General features: G+C 34.3%; 1 pseudogene; it reads left to right on the top strand.

The window, feature by feature from the left end:
• The first annotated feature begins 9,274 nt into the window (after nt 1-9,274).
• On the top strand, nt 9,275-12,029 carry LOC122298999 (annotated as a pseudogene).
• The last annotated feature ends 5,479 nt before the right edge of the window (nt 12,030-17,508 follow it).

The raw sequence follows: 17,508 nt of genomic DNA, 5'->3' as shown, positions 1-17,508 counted from the left end.
TCTAGAGCACATGGTTCAGATGTTGCAGAATGGCTTGCTGGGTTTGGGGTGCTACTGAAAATACCTCGAGTGATTACGCTGGTAAATATCCGAATCTGACATGATATTTTTAATCTGTTAGTCTGTCTTAAGCTAGAGATCTCCCGTACTCTTGTTCAATAATAGTTACTTCATAACAATTAACATTTATGGGAGAATAGTGTGGAGGCATAAATTATACCATCAAATAAGATTGTAACTTGATATGATTGGGAAGTTTGGGAATGTTGGAGCCCTTTTATAAGGATGGAGAATACCTACATTAAAAAATAAATATATGAATAAAAGATTCAGACAAAGTTCATGCCACATCATTTGAGTTATCAAGTTAAAACACTTGTTGCTACATGTAATGGAAAGGAAAGGGAACTAGTTTTCCATTGCATTAATTGTATACTTCTGTTGGTACGATCAGAAAAGTTTGTAGGCAGTTTTGTTTTCTAAAACTAGTCCAACTTTCATGATAATATAGGCAGAGCAGGTTAAAAATAAAAAAGGGGGTACTTTTTAAGTGTATGGAAGAGGGTTCAAAGAGTCTGCCGTATCTGAGAGAGGTATTACATAATGGCTTGCTGGCATGGAATATGATACATGGTTATTCCCTGTGGTCAGATTTCTTTAGCTGAACTATTAAAGAAACTCCACTTCTAGGTCCCACAAATTTCAATACACAAATATTTGCCTTATATCAAGAATATTCACTTTTTCAATTCATTTTAGGCAGCAAAACCTCAAAATAATTCTAACTTGACAGTCACTTGTTCATAACTGTCCATAGAATTTGTAGTGATGATTGGTCGTGTCCACTAAGGACAGTATAAAAGTGTGGATGAGATGTGCCATGCGGAATCCGCACAAAGGATTCCTGTTCTCATAACCCCTAGAATAGTTGCTGACTTTCAGGATATGTATTAAAGCTATATGGCACTTATAAAACCCAATTCCAGTATATATTCATTAATGAATATAATGAACGAATCACTTGCTAAAGTTTTCAGAAGGGATATATTGCTGTAGAAGTTATTATTTGTTGCCCACCTTTAATCCAGTGATCCTATTATTATTTCATTGAGTTGCTGCATAAATCCTAGGATCAATTTGTAATTCTAAGGTGTTTCAAGATATCAAATGATCAAAGCTTATAAAATCATAGTGGGAAACACACACGCACGACCAGTTTTATTGGCTAGATGAAAAGAACAATAAGGGAGTTACTAGTCATAATGCATTGGTGTTTCTGTTGTGATATTTCCTTCTAAAAGTATGACTTATAGGAAGTCAATTAACCAGGCAGAAAAGTTCATACTTGAACACAAATCCAAGATGCTATAGATTTTCTTGGACAATCAAACCCAAAAAACTGTTTAAGGTTGCTTAAATCCAGTTACCACAACTCCATATAATCTTAATTTTACAAGCATTGCATAATTTGGTCTTTATCATATGCAATAATTTTTTTTTATGGGTTTTCTAAACATGCACACAGGACAGTTTGGTTAAAAATATTCATTATATGCACTACCCACCTAGAATGCCATTCATGCCCGAAACATACATGCAATAAAGGCCTTAATCTCTAAGTATTATTGCCAGTTAGAAGAGGTTGAAATCTGTTTATGCTTTTATTAATAAGTTTGAAATGTGTCTATATAGAGTCAGGAAGTTTTTAATTAGATCTTAAATGCAAAGTAATTAAGTAGACAAATGTTTAACCCACGTAGAAAACATTGGTGTAATGCTGTCAGTGTATCCATACATTTTTAGGTGCATATATATAATATGCAGAGGCTGTGAAGGCAAAATGTTGATGTACTGAAAAAATTATTTTGTTCCTACTAGCTGGATCTTTGTTTGCACAGCACTGATTGAAGGGGTACGTAACCTTTGTATAGTCGCATGGGTGCAGCTGTGCTGTAGATGTTCCAGCCAACAAGGTGTTGAAGCTTCATGATCTCCACTTCCATGAACACCCTGAACCTGCTGGCCATTGTGTGTTTATTGAGAGAATAACTTAGAGAAAATTTACATATGTATTTCCTGTAAGAGATTAGTTGCTCCGATTTATACTACTTAAAATTCCCTTCCATTAATGCACCAAGCCAATGTATTGATTACTAAAACACTACAAGAAAAAACACTATTTGCGGCTATTTTTATTTCCGGCGATGGAATTATGGTCGCAAAAAGCCTGTTTTTAAATTTGGAAAAAATGTTTGTGTCAACTTTGAAAGTAGCTGGGAAAATCAGTTATTTTCGGCGAGTTTAGTGCGCCGGAATAAGTATAGCCGCAAATAAGTCGTTTTTATAATTCAATATCGTCATAATAACTTTCTTGCCGTTACATATATATGTTACGGCGACTTTTTGATTTATTAAGGCGACTTTAATTCGCCTTAATAACTTTTCTACCCTTAAATCCTTCCGCTTCTTATTTTCCCTTTTCCCACGCGGGACCCCATTTTCCCTCTCTCTCTCTCTCTCTCTCTCTCTCTCTCTCTCTCTCTCTCTCTCTCCCCGGTTCTACACAGGGGTTTCTGTTCCTTGCTAGCGCCGCCGTCTTCTCGCCGTGTTGTCGCCACCGTCTTCTCGCCGGTGAGTTTCTTTTATGCTCCATCACTCTCTCTCTCTCTCTCTCTCTCTAACTCTCATTCGTTTCTCTGTGCCGCACATTACTCTCGCTCGATTCGGTTGTAACTTTGGGGTTGATAGATGTAAAGAGTTTAGTTGTTTTGCTTTTTTGTCTTTGATTTGAAAATGTAGTCTCGTGATTTTGCCATATGGATTGTCTTGTTTGCTTAACTAAGGGGAAAAAATCGCAGAAGGTATTCAAGGATTTGGTTCGAATCCTGTACGATTGGCCTGCGACTATGGTGCTTCATTCCTACAAATACACATGTAAATGCATATGCAATGCCTAAATATGCTATTTTCTGGCGAACTCAGGTTGTAATGTTTTCTGTGGCATTATTACATTATTCTGGAAAATGTTTGTCCTCTTTGCTTGGTTTCTAGTGGATGGGCAGTTTAGGAGATTTAAAATATAAATGTGCAAATGAAATTGTGTTACCAGGATAAACTTTTAACTTCCTGTGTTCTATGCCAAGACCTTAACATATAACAAAAAATCTGTCCAACTTTGAATGGTTCTTTAAATCAAAGCAACAATAACTCTTTCAGTAGTGTTGGTGAGCTTGGAATTTTAGATGAAACAGAAAAGCTAGCTAGGCCCTGAAATTTTTGTCTGAAAGTTTTGATTTTGTCAATACCCTCTCCTTATTCACACAATTCAACCACTCCATTAAACTCCCCCAAAACAGAGCGTTCTTCTAGCAAAGCCCTTTACATTTAGATGTATGCACTGCCTATTGATGCAGAGGATTGTGGTATATATCTTTGTCAGTAGAAATGTTTGGTGGGAAGGGGAAAAAAAAATCAAAATACTTAAAATGTAATAGCAAAATTCTGTACATGTGAAAGTTGATTTTGTCTTAACTTTGTATATATGATTCATCCAAACAAATACCTTAATGTGTAATATATTCTAACTGATTTAGTTTTTTGTGTTGTGTATGCTTGAAAAATCAAAATGAGAAAAGTAAAGGTAATATGAGAAAAGTCATCTGTGCTAACAGTCCTAGAACTGACACTTGTTTATAAAATCTATGTATAAATCCAGCAACCATATTATTCATATTCTATAAGTACGTACCCAATAGTTTTATGTCTAGAAAGCAAGATTATTATAAGCTCAAAACTAATAATAGATAAGGAAGAATAAGAAGAAGAATAAGAAGAAAAGATAAGATGGTCAGGGCCCAAAAATAAATAACAGGGGCAGCTTTGCCCGTATCTTTGAAATGGAAATATTTGTTTTTACCCACGAATTGGGTCCCCAACAATTCTCTTAGCTCATTTTCTAACATATGGTGCAATTCTTGCAGTGGGAGTTAACCAAGAAGATGCTGCCAACTTTCATATGTTCTTTATCCCCATAATGGGGGCTCTCCTCTCCATGCAGTAGCTTTGGTCTCGTGTACTTCTACATAGTACTTTTCTATGGGGGCTCTCCTCTCCATGCAGTAGTTTTCTATTTTTTTTTCTGCAGTTCTTATTTATTTAGTCTATTGCTTGCTCGCCTTAGGTGGGGATCATTCTTCTTGATAACATTAATTAATATTACCTCGCAGTGGTTGTATGGCCTTCTTCAATATGGATAAAAACAAGATGTTTGCTAGCAACCTAAACTTGGATATTTCAAATGACATATGAATTCAACATATTACTTCCCCTGCTGATTGTTATTATTGTGGTCCTGTGCGACTTTTGAAAGCCTCAAAGATTGTTAAATGGAATGCCCTCACGATTGGTTCAGTCCCCAATGTTTTCTATAGATTGCTTCTATAGAACTATTCTTTTCTATAGTTTTTCATCAGGTCTGTGCAGTTCATTTGTTTCTGTCTGATGCAAACAATTTTCTTGATTAGAATGTAGTAGAAGTATATTGCTCCTAATCTATGAGGATCAGGAAACTAATTCCTTAGAGATAGAGATTGCAGATGTCATCTTTGTCGTTGAAGGATATCTATTCTCAAAGTAAGTGTCATATTCTTAGAATTAATTTAACCATAGTGTACTTGTGTTATTTAGCCATATTGTGTATGTATATCTTCTTTGTATATATAGTTAAGAAAATGAATGATGCTGTCTTTTCATTGTTTCATTTATTTTTTGGATGGGGATTAATTAATTTGGTTCTGTTTTGGCACTGTCTTAGCAGTTTGATAAGTTACAAAAAGATGGATACATTGGATGCATTGTTTTAAAAATGAATCTATTTACAAGTCTTTTTAAAACTATTAGTTTTTTTTCTTCCAAAGCAGATCTGTTGCGATGACATGAAGATTTTGCAGATGGTGTGCTTGAGTGATGAGTTGAATATCTTAACTGGTTGAATGATGAGTGATCTCGGCAAATGGGCACTAGTATAACTTTGTGCTCTCTTGCAAGTTTTTGATGGTTCTGGTAAATGTCATTATTGCAGACTTTGCCTATCAGGATCTTCTGATTCTATGATCAGGTACATATCACACCTATCTTCTTACTGTAAAATAATCATGCATCATAAGTAAACATACAAGCACTTATGTATATAAGAGTGTCACAATATTCTTTGGTTGTTAACTAATTATTTGAGCTCTCATATATAGACTCTGGGATCTTGGTCAGCAGCGCTGTGTGCACTCCTATGATGTCCATACAGATTCTGTTTGGACTCTTGCCAGCACTCCAACATTTAGTCATGTTTATAGTGGTGGGAGAGATCTTTCTGTGAGTAAAGTTTTCTTGTAAATTAACTGATGCAAATCCTCTTGCATTGTCTTCCTTTTGTTAAATGTCTTATCCTATTTAGCTTTGGTGCTCATCTTTTTTATGCCCAATTCTGTTTGTATATTCAGTTATACTTGACAGACTTGGCAAAGAGAGAGAGTCTTTTGCTCTGCACAGGGGAACACCCCATTCTGCAATTGGCTTTACAAGATGATAATATATGGGAAGGTTTCATTTGTTCTTTTTCTATGTACTTGTGTATGATTAGAAAGATATTACTGTTGACATGCCACTAATGCTTGCACAAGGGCCTGTAATTGTACTAGTTACTTGTTGAAAATTATTTATATATTACTAATCAGTAAATTTTGCTTTGGGTGAACACCATAATCATTCATGTTTTTTATTCTTAATGTTTCAGGTGTCTTTTGAGGAGAAAAAGGAAGAGCTATTTGAGATGGTATAATTTTTCTAATATAGCTAATATTAGAGTCATTGTAGTTTTACCTTGACAATTCTGATAGTTTAAGCTATAAATTTCATCACCTCAAGTAAGCATTCCTGCTTGGTCCACTGTGGATCCCAGGCTTGGAAGTTTATCTATCCATTTGGACACCCCACAATGCTTTTCAGCCGAGATGTACACTAGGAAGGGCACAACGTGCACTGCACATGTGCCCAATTAGAGTTACAATAACCCATTATATAATTAGAGTTACAATATCTGGTTTAATGACGTTGAAACTTCAGAGATCGACAGAGTATTAATGTCTTTTTCGTCTGTTTTTAAGCAAACCGTCATGAATATTAGAGGATTTGGTAGCATTGCACCTAGATATCTATAATAATATAATAATAAAACGTGCAGAAGATTGAAGTGATGATGAGAGTTGCTGGCAGCTTGTTTCATGTCAGTTTTCTCTAAGAAACAGCTAGCGGACTGAACAATGTTTTAGATATAAATTCATGCAATTCGCACACTTGGAAGGAGCAATTTAACTCCCAATTGCTTCCTTTACAAATTATGATTTAAATATGATTAGAAAATCTGCATGCATAGTTGGTATAGAAAATATGTGCGACAAAAATGAACAACATTGTTGAATACTTATACTTTGATTTATTGCATTTTGCATTCTATCTGGTTGCTTGTGCATGCTAGCTAGCTTGTGTTTGATGACATCTCTAAAATCTTATGATCTATTTTTTGTTCTTATTTCTCACAGGATTGAACCAAGATATGAAGAAATATAGAGCAAAAACATTTCAGAAGCTGTCAAAGATTGATGGAATTAAAGTTAAACCCATATAGAAAAAATTTCACTTGTAAATTTATATTCCATTGTGATATGTTGGATGGTTTTATGTAAAACTTAAAAACAATGGCAGTGCAGTGGTGAATTTCAAATATGTACTTTGAGGTTATATGAATGATGTTTCAAGCAAAAACTGAATTTTTTCAAATATAGTATTTTTTTGTTTATTAAGAACAAGTACCTTTACGTTTCAGATAAAAAAAAAACGTATGAATAAAAAAACATATAGCCGGAAAAAAAATTGGCCAGGTCAACCAAGCCAGCATTTATTTGCGGCTTTAAAAAAGTAGCCGCAAATATATATTTCCGGCTAAAAAATATAGCCGGAAATAATTTTGGCCATAGATGATGGATCTTGGCAAAAATTATTGTGACAAAATTTTATTCATTTGCGGCTATTATTATTGTCGGAAATAATGTGTATTTCTGGCTATTCTCAAAGTAGCCGGAAAAACTTTTACTTGGCTCTATAATAGCGACTATCTGTTGGCAATTAGAAATAGCGGCTAATAACTAATAGCGGCTAACTTAGGTATTATTTCCGGCGACTTTTGCCGCCGGAAATGGAACAATTTCTTGTAGTGAAAGAATCAGCACAATGTTGTATTGGATGATTGAATTTATATTATTTGAAAATGATATGGTTGTTAAATGGCAAGTATTTGGATGAATGGAATGTTTGTAAATATATTTTGGAAATATATGTTGTGATTTGAGTTGGATTTGAATTAGGTACCCAAAAGTTTGTAACATTTACGTACTGGGCATGTTTACAAAAAGACAATTATCGGTGCTGCATCACTCACTGGGAAAAAAATTGATGTTGAAAAGTTATTTGTAGTGAACTGCTCACCGCTGAGAGTAATATTTTGGCATATGTAGCAATAGTATTACCAGCATTATAAAATGCTGGGAATAATCTTATTTTCAACGTAATCTTAAAACGCTGCAAATAATATAGTAATATTTGCAGCGTTCTCACAATGTGCTGCAAATAATTAAGTTTATTTGCAGTGAATTTATAGTTATTTTCGACAATTGTATTACGTTGCAAATTTTTTTCTCAGCGATTTATAACCAACATCGGAAGCATAATGGTGGCGATTTTTTTTCTATTTACAGCAGTAAAAATTGTTGAAAATATTCGAATATTTCCAGCGATTTTGGTCTATCATTAGATTAATTTATAAGTGAGTATACAATTGTGACTAACGTCCGGCGCACCAAAAATCGCTCATGATAATATTCATTCCCAGCGATTTTTGGGGTCTTTTGTGACTATTTTTAGCGCTGTAAAAGGCGCATTTTCTTGAGTACTTAGATATATATATAGTATATACCTATATATATAGTATATACCTAATCCATAATTGAATTATTTCTTTCTACTAATATTATACTACTTATTTATATGTCGCAAAGGTCGGCAGCTTTCTTTCCCAAAACTAATTAAGGACACACACCCATATGTATACTATAAGAAAGCTGCTCAATTATTGCTAATTACGTTATTTTTTATAAAAATAATTATTTTTTGTCAAAATGAATCTATGTTGATCGTAAATAATCATTCTAATTCTTCATATATAATCCGTCACAAATTATAGATCATTTTTCTTATAATAATATATATATTTCTACGCTAGCTAGCTAGCTAGATAGGCCAGGATATATGAGGTGGTATTGCCTATTTTGATCTCCATGAACATGATGATGATATGGTGGTTTAGTTGGTAGCTAGGCAGCCTCGATCAACGACTAAACCCTAAAATTACCTGATCCTCATTTTGGTAACCACTAGTTTAGCCATGCATTTCTATAACGTTTAAAAACTCATATAAAGAAGAAGAAATTATACATCACATGCAAAAAAGAAAAAAATGAAAAACACAGAGATCGAACTCGAATTAACCTTTCTATTTTCATCTCTCTCATATGCGATTATTTGTGATGGATTATTAATCATGACAAGAATTGATTTATTTTGTGAAGAAAATTGTCATGATTTTTATTACAAATAAAATAGAAATAAACGTTTTTCTTGTAGTGTCTCCGTGATCCACCATAAATATGTATATATATATATATATATGAATCATGTATTTATATTTGTATGTATGTGTTCATGTATATTATCCAACGATCGATGGAATTACTATATCCATATTTTATTACCAAAAGATCGATCTTATATATATATTAATGTAGAGGCCGATAAAAGGGCTTAATTAATTAGCCTTTAAAATTAAATTGCAATGGCATAAAAGGGTAGATCGATGATTAATCAAGAAAGCAATATTTTGATTGATTGAAACAGCGCATGGCACAAAGAACTTAGGCGAGGACAAGAAGAAAATGGCCATATAAGCCGGTTCGAGACGGTCACAAACTATCTCTTCTGCCGGCTATGATATCTAATATGCCAACCCATAGTACGTGCTCTCATCCTTTAATTTCCCTCTCCATCATCCTCTTCGATCTAATCCCCTTTATATAAAAAGCCATTCCCGTTGTAGGACTTCAGTCATATATCGATATTTTCAACTCGCATTCCCCTTCTAGCTAGCTTGTTCTGTACGTGCTGTATTTTCATGGCTAAATTGTCAGCACAAAACCAGAAAAACAATGCAGGAAACAGCAGCAGTACTATTAATACTAATGTCAATAACAGTTCTACTGTGAAAAAGGTGAAACGGACTAGGAGAAGTGTTCCAAGAGACTCTCCTCCTCAACGTAGCTCAATATATCGAGGGGTTACTAGGTCAACAACCACTCAAACTTTTTGTTTCATTCATCGAAATATTAGATAGTTTTTATTTTCTGGATTTGCTTTATTTTTTTCTTTTCTGAAGTGTACTGGGTGCCTCGTGATCATTTCAGACATCGATGGACAGGCCGATATGAAGCTCATTTATGGGATAAGAATTGTTGGAATGAATCACAAAGTAAGAAAGGATGGCAAGGTACTTAATTCATAGTCGGATCCATATATATATATATATATATATATAGAAATGATCTCTTCTTTCCTCGTTAATAATCATATATATTTATATATATTTACATGGTGCTATTACTGATGGGGTTTGTCTTTCCGTTCTCGGTTGTGGCCTGTTAACGTCTTGCGATCGGGGGGAAAACTTGCTTGAATGCAGTTTACCTTGGTATGTATGAATTTATGACTTCTTCTGCTACATGCATGCAATATTATCATCGAAAATAAAAACAAGAACTATATAAACATATGTGTATATATATATATATATATATATATATATAAATGTTTCTGATTCTTTTCCGATCATGTTGGATTAATTTTCAGGTGCCTATGTCGATGAAGACGCAGCAGCACATGCATATCATGACCTAGCTGCTCTGAAGTATTGGGGTCAAGAAACCATTCTCAACTTTCCTGTAATTAATCATGCTTCATTTTCTTTGATCAATAATAAATCACTGGAAGATCATTTTATCTAGGAAGATGTACATATACTAATCCACAGTAATTAATATTACAGTTATCCACGTACGAGAAAGAACTGAAAGAAATGGATGGCCTGTCAAGAGAAGAATATATTGGATCATTGAGAAGGTAATTCGATCAGTATCATTCAACATCTACGTACGTATAATATATATATATATATATACACGTTCAATATTGTATAATATATAATATATGTCGAATTTGCAGGAAAAGCAGTGGTTTTTCTCGAGGAGTCTCGAAATATAGAGGTGTTGCAAGGTAATTATTCAAATCTCATGATGAATTGCTATTGAAAATTATATACTGCTTGCTCTATTCAAGCTGATTATTCATGTAGTTTCCATTTCTTTCTTGAAGTTTACTTCATGAAGATCAACAAGATAAACCATTAATGATATCTCTTTATAATATATATCTATTTAAACCTTTTTTTACAGAATTTAACAGATGTCATAAGATTGATCGATCAAAAATGCATGCATAAGCACGCACAATATTAATATTATATACCGCAATTTTATTTTATTTTTACCTAATATTTAATCTGAAATGTCATTTTTCTTCTTTGTCAATGATGATGATCGCAGACATCATCACAATGGAAGATGGGAAGCTCGGATTGGCAGAGTCTTTGGAAACAAATATCTCTATCTAGGGACATATGGTATACATATTCCTCCTCAATATCCCCCCTAATTTTATTAATTAATCAACTAATTTTAAAAAAATAAATGTAAGAAAATAATAATAAATTTGTTCAGTAATTGTATAATTTCTAGGCCTTAATTTGCAAATTATAATGACATAATGCAGTATTGTCATTTACCTATAGCTAGAAAAAGACATCCCCTTGAAAATTATTTAAATTATTTACTTTGATCCGAAGTTCCTGCAATAATGGACAAGCAAGCTACTACTAATTACGAGAGAAAAAGACAACTTTCAGATTCCCATTATGTTATGTTAATAATATTTGCTTCTTGAGCTGGAACCACTCTTTTTCAGTTTGGGCATGTCGAAATCATCCTGAACAAGAATATAAAAATTATAAATATATAGTTATTTTTGCGTATTTTTTATATATTGATCTATTGATTTGATTGGCTGCCTCATATTTTTTTAATATAAAATAATTATTTTGACCAATCACATTAGTAGAGTACGCAAAGAATGTGCAAAAATAACTATATCCTTTTATTTCATGTACGTTTAATTTGTTATATATGTGATATTTCATGAAATATTAATCTCATAATTAATATCATCTTGAATTTTTGCGGCCACCCAAGAAGAAGCTGCCACTGCATATGATATGGCAGCCATATATCAATACCGTGGACTCAATGCAGTCACCAACTTTGATCTCAGTCGTTATATCAGATGGCTCAAACCCAACATTCAAAATAGTAATAACAATGACAACTATATTCCATGTGTGGATAATCGACCTAATGCCGATATTAATTTATCCCCAAACCCTAATGAAGAACGTCTTGGATTCATAAGTTTGTTGAACAACCCAACATATAATATCAGTACACCAGAAGAAAATAATTTGCAGCTGACTCATCAGCCACAGCCATCCAGTAGTACTAGTACTAATGCCACATCAGCCCTAGGGCTTCTTCTTCAATCATCAAAGTTTAGAGAAATGATGGAGATGACATCAACGGCTGATGAGTACACTCCTTCAATGCCATCGGAGTTTGACCTGCCACAGTGCATGGCCTTTCCTGATCGATGACATCCAAACATATTTCGATTGTCTGCAGGATTCTAGTACTGTTTATGCTGAAGGAGACGATACTATCTTCGATGAGCTAAACTCAATGGTGCCTTCCATATTTAACTATATATGATCTTGACGCTTAGAGCTGGAAGAGATCACATTAATGAAGCTGGCTGGCCAGGGATCAGCTAGCTAGCGATCGAAGGAGCAACTAATTAATTCTTGCATGCATGCGATATATATTATTTTGAATTTTTCTGGTTAATTATGAATTTCAGATGTTGATGGCTAATACTAAATGGGGTAATTTTCCAGAAGTAGGCCGCTAACTTTATTATTGGGTTCGTTCCTTGTACGTAGATATTGTTAATTCCAAGAATAATGAAGCTTTTGCATGGTTTTTTTTTTTCTCATCATCAGCCTTGAGTAGAAAAACACTATATGAATTAATTATAATCAATTCCTTACTCATTATCAGACAATCACTTATTCACAAATGGCCCCATGTGGGGCTAATCGTTTTGATCATTTCCCATCTCATGGAAAACCCTTTTCGCTTTGATGATCCGCTTAGCCCTATCCCTCTCTAGGAGTATTTTAGTGATAGGTTCTGTAGGAATTGAACAATCCTATTTGGTCAAATACCTAGCGGAAAACTCCTATGTTCTTTTCATTGCAGTATTTCTGAACAAGTTTCTGGATAACAAGTCTAAGCTGGGGTATTCTTATTGATGATATTGACGATATTGACCGTCATTAATTGATTCACATGCATATTATATGTATTGATTTTTCAGCCTGATGACATTAGTTACCCTCCTCTTTCACGAAGTATCTCCATATATAGTACAAAAGACGTTCTTCTTCATGACCAAAAAATTCTTGTGGAAAATGGTTTCTCTATTTGCTCCAAAGAATTTTCAATAATAATTAAAAAAAAAAGGTCGTAAACTATTGGATCCATAGAGATTTGCTAGCTCTGGCCTGCCAGCTGCATGCTTTTATACGTACTACGTACTTATTCAATAAATTTGTCATGCATGTGTCCATATTAAAACATCAAAAATTCTATGTGCAATTACTTTTATGTATTTTTTACACACTCGATTAATATGATTGGCTGCGTCATATTTTTTAATATAAAATAACTGTTTTGATCAATCACATTAATAGAATACATAAAGTGTACATAAAAGTGACATTACGTATGTATATTAATACATAGCAGAACTCTTAAAACATATGGGAAGCACATACTACTTTAAAAGTCTAATTTAAGATCAAATTGTACGTACTCTTGTATTAATATTCCTTGAATATGCAAGCGAGAACGACTGTTTTCAATTTCATTAAAAAAAAAAAATGCTTCGTACAAGATCTTAAAAGACGTGACAAATTTATAAACCTAATTTAGAGAAAAGCTTTGTTCCATATTATTTTCTCTATGTTTGCTTTTTGTGTACGTATCTCAGAAGCCCTAACCATTTGATTGGAGATAATTAGCTCTGCATGTTAAAAAAAGTAGTGTCACGACTGATTTGATGTTTTTTTTTTTTATTGTTACGGGGTAATTCCAAATTTCCGACTAATCTTGAGAGTGCACAAACACTCAACAAAGGAAACCTTTCCGGTCGTTGTAGCCTCCCAAGATTATAATATAATAATTCATTAAATTTTCCAACTAAGTATAAGAAAAATAAAACAAACATGATCCTGATTCTATTAATGCATGTATGCAATTTTGTTTTATTGAAGTTTCAAATCAGAAAACCTTTCTTTTCCAAATCATCATATTATCGATCTAAAGTTTTGATTTTTTAAATTCCGAGATTTTGTACTCCTCATCATTTAGTGCAGTATCTCCTCATTATATAACTACACACTTTCTATATTACCAGAGACTTCTAAATGGATATATTGCTTTAATTTATTTAGAACTGATGAGAATATTAAAGAATATACAAAGTGTGTTCATTACAATACTAACTTTTTTTTTTTTTAATATCTCTTCTATGCAAATTTTATTCTTTTATAGAATATAAATGGTTGGCTTCAATTTTTTGAGCAAAACAAGTTCTATTTTCAATTTCATTTTTTTTTTTTTTTTGAATAAAGCACTTACAGGGACTCTTTGGTTGACGCTTGGGGATTGGAAGACTCAAGTAGGTAAGCTTGCTACCCTTCCCCAGTGGATAGGATGTAGCCGGCCACCCTAACCCCCACACACGGGCGGGGGGCTACATATGGACCTTGACACCTAATCACGTCCTCATGGGTGGGTGATCCCATTTGGCTTTTGGGTAAACGGATTATCGTGCAAACTATTTGAAATTTTCTATAGATATATCTATCAAATCTATAGATCATGTGGCGCCCTTAACCCTATGTTTGATTTGGTAGGAGTCGCAACATCGGAGTGATAGCAACTTGGGTCATACACTCCAACACCAAGTGCAAGTGTGTGCGGACATACAATATGTGTACAGTTTATAAACGCAGAGGAAAAAAAATAAGGCAGTCCAAAACAAAGTACCAGAAAAATTAAAATACAACCCAACAAAAAGTTTCCATAAGGTTATTACAGTTATTCAGTTGATTAAAAAAATAAAATAAAAGTCCATCAACTACAACAGAAATAAACCTCAGGTCATCACTCCTCAGGTAAGGTCAGTCCTTCATGCTCAAATCCATCCTCTGCATCAAAGTCTATGGTTTCGTGAACCGTAGATGGGAATATCATAATGAGACCTGTAATCTCAACAAGTACATCCACATATCAACAACTAGGAATTTCAAATATGGAAGCATACAAAAAAACACATACAACAATCATAAGAGATTATCCAAAATACCCTTTTTTGTAACCAGTACCAAAAGTGTTCCAATTATAGTCACTCATGCCAAAAATCACATTTATACACAGATGACATTCATTTATTACAATGTGCACCATAGTCTCCCCTAGGGACCATTCGCACACTCTGACTCTCTTCGTCACACCATGGATAACGACTGTGTGTGTCACTTCATACGAGTAATGTCCAGCTCCGCGTTCGGTGCATACATAACCAGACATTCTCTAGTCCCCACTAGCAAATGGGCTATAGAGTCGTACCAAAAGCGTTACCATCTTGGCCGAGCTTGCTGTCGTCACACAGTTTTACACGCTCCCAAATGACCAGAGGAACTCCACCAAGATAATACCTCATCTCGGCTTAGGTTCGTGATACGCACATACCCACAAAATCATTATTTTGGTTATAATACTAAAAATCCCAATTTTTTAGTTTTATAGCATAACCATAGGTAGGGATGTAACCTGTCCAGTTTGGTCCGGTTTTGGATAACATTTGGGACTGAACCAGTGTGAATCGGTTTTACATTTTTAAGAATCAATTTCTCATTAGTTACACCTCTAAACCAATTCTTCCGATTTGGTCCATTTTTCTAATTTTAATATACTATATACTATATAATATATAATATAATATATTATAGTATATAATACTATAGTGATAATATATTGTAGTATGTTATAATATATATTATAAGTATATTATAGACTATAGTGATATATTATAATATATAATCTAGTGATATTTTATAGTATATTATAATATATACTTATATAAGATTTTAAAATTTAATATTATATTAATTAATAATTTATCATATAATATAAAACTATTTTATATATAATTATATATTTTAAATAAAATTATATAAAATATAAAAAATTAAGATTTATCTATGAATAGGTCTAGTCTGGTTTTAGAAAAGAAAAATCAGAACTGGACCAATTTTAACTAGTTTTAAGAAAAATAAAATCTGTACCTGACCTAACCTACCGGTTTGGTCTAGTTTACCCGTTCACTAGTTTTTTTTTTACACCCCTAACCATAGGGTTGTGCACAATTAATAAAATCATGACAATCAATAAGAATAAAAATGCAAATGCATGAAAGTTATTAGATGGCATGGTATAGTACAAACAAACAACATACAATTCATCATATAGACATCACAGTTGTCACAGTTCCAACAATCTCATAATTTTTCAAACTACACGTGATTCTCAACGCTCCACCCGGCCCTAGGTTGACACTCATCACCAACTACAATAATATAACCCAACGCTCCACAAGGTCCTCAGCCACTTCTCATTCACAACCAGATTAAAACAACATTCAGATAATAATTTATTCCACATTAGTATTTCAAGGGTCAATCTGAAAATTTACTTACAACAGCAGAAGGGCAATTTCTGGATGATTAAGTGAGATGAATTTAAGTATACTGTGAGCGTGCATGTGAGCATGTCACTACACAAATGGAAGAAAAATAGTTATTCAAATCTAGCGCTACCTAAAGATTAATATATTAGGTGAGTGGCATGTGGCTTACTGTGGTGGCGTCTAGAGGGGCAAAGCACTATGGTAGTAGTGGAGGCGCAACAGAGGTAGAGGTGGATCTGGATAGATTAAAGGGGATCTACGAATAGGAAAATTAAAGGGAGGCAGATCTGTTGTGATATAGGGTGGATGAGGGGATTTTTGTGATGGAAAGTGGTAAAGTATGGTGGAGCAGTGTCTAAAGTGAGCCTTAGCTCATAGGTTGGGTGAAATCAAGGAAGAAGGAGGTTAGGAATGGGAAGGGGAAGATTAGGAAGTGGTTGAACGACCACTGGAACGTGCCTGAGAGTGGTGGCTGCGCACAATGGAGCTTGAAGAAAAAAAAAAAAAAATCTTTTAAAGGCAATAGAAATGAAGATCAGAGGGGGAGGAAGGTGATGAGACAATTTTTTAGAGACGGAGATGGTGTTTTTGGAATGGTTTCATAGAGGGAGAGGTTTTGCCTATTTATAGGCTGAGAGACCCACCCACAATAAAACCCATCTTCGGCGGCCATTGGGCACACCAGGCAGTGTGCAGACCATAGAGAAGGGGCTCGCAGTGACCAGATGTGGGTCTCTGTGTGTGTGTGTGTGTGTGTGAGAGAGAGAGAGAGAGAGAGAGAGAGAGAGAGAGAAAGATGGGTGTGATCAGCAGTGCTCACATGTTGAAAGAAGCCATGCGCAGAGTGTGGCGAACTCGATAGTGATTGGGGACGACGGGCAGTGGTCTAACTGTGGTATAGAAGGCACAAACCATGCCGATATGTGGAGTTGGCATGGGGGTGGATATGGGTGGTGGCATAACTGTTGCCTGCTAGGGGAAAAGGAAAATGAAAAAAAAAGGAAGAAGGAGTGGGCGGTGCGGGGGGGAGAAGAAGAAAAGAAAAGAACTAGGGTTTTCACCCCTCAAGCCCAAAAAGGGCTCTATTTGCAACAAGGGGCCTAGTCTGACGGGCTGGGCCCACAATTCACATATACCAGCACAACAACTAAAAAAAGAACCCACTTAAAATCAAACTTGGGCCTCACACACTAAAAGGATAAAAAAAAAACACACACACACACACAAGATAAACTTGAGCCCTCACAAATCAATCATCAAACCACAACTATACAAACGTAGATCCAAAAATATCATATTAAAAAAAGCATTGCGATGCAAGACCACAACGTGGTCGTGGGTCTAAGCAAATATTAACCTTGGCCACAAGTGGTT

Source organism: Carya illinoinensis, chromosome 16 (assembly GCF_018687715.1).
Source record: "Carya illinoinensis cultivar Pawnee chromosome 16, C.illinoinensisPawnee_v1, whole genome shotgun sequence".
NCBI lineage: Eukaryota > Viridiplantae > Streptophyta > Magnoliopsida > Fagales > Juglandaceae > Carya > Carya illinoinensis.
The sequence above is the reverse complement of the archived record's forward strand: the minus strand, read 5'-3'. Positions and strand labels throughout refer to the sequence as shown.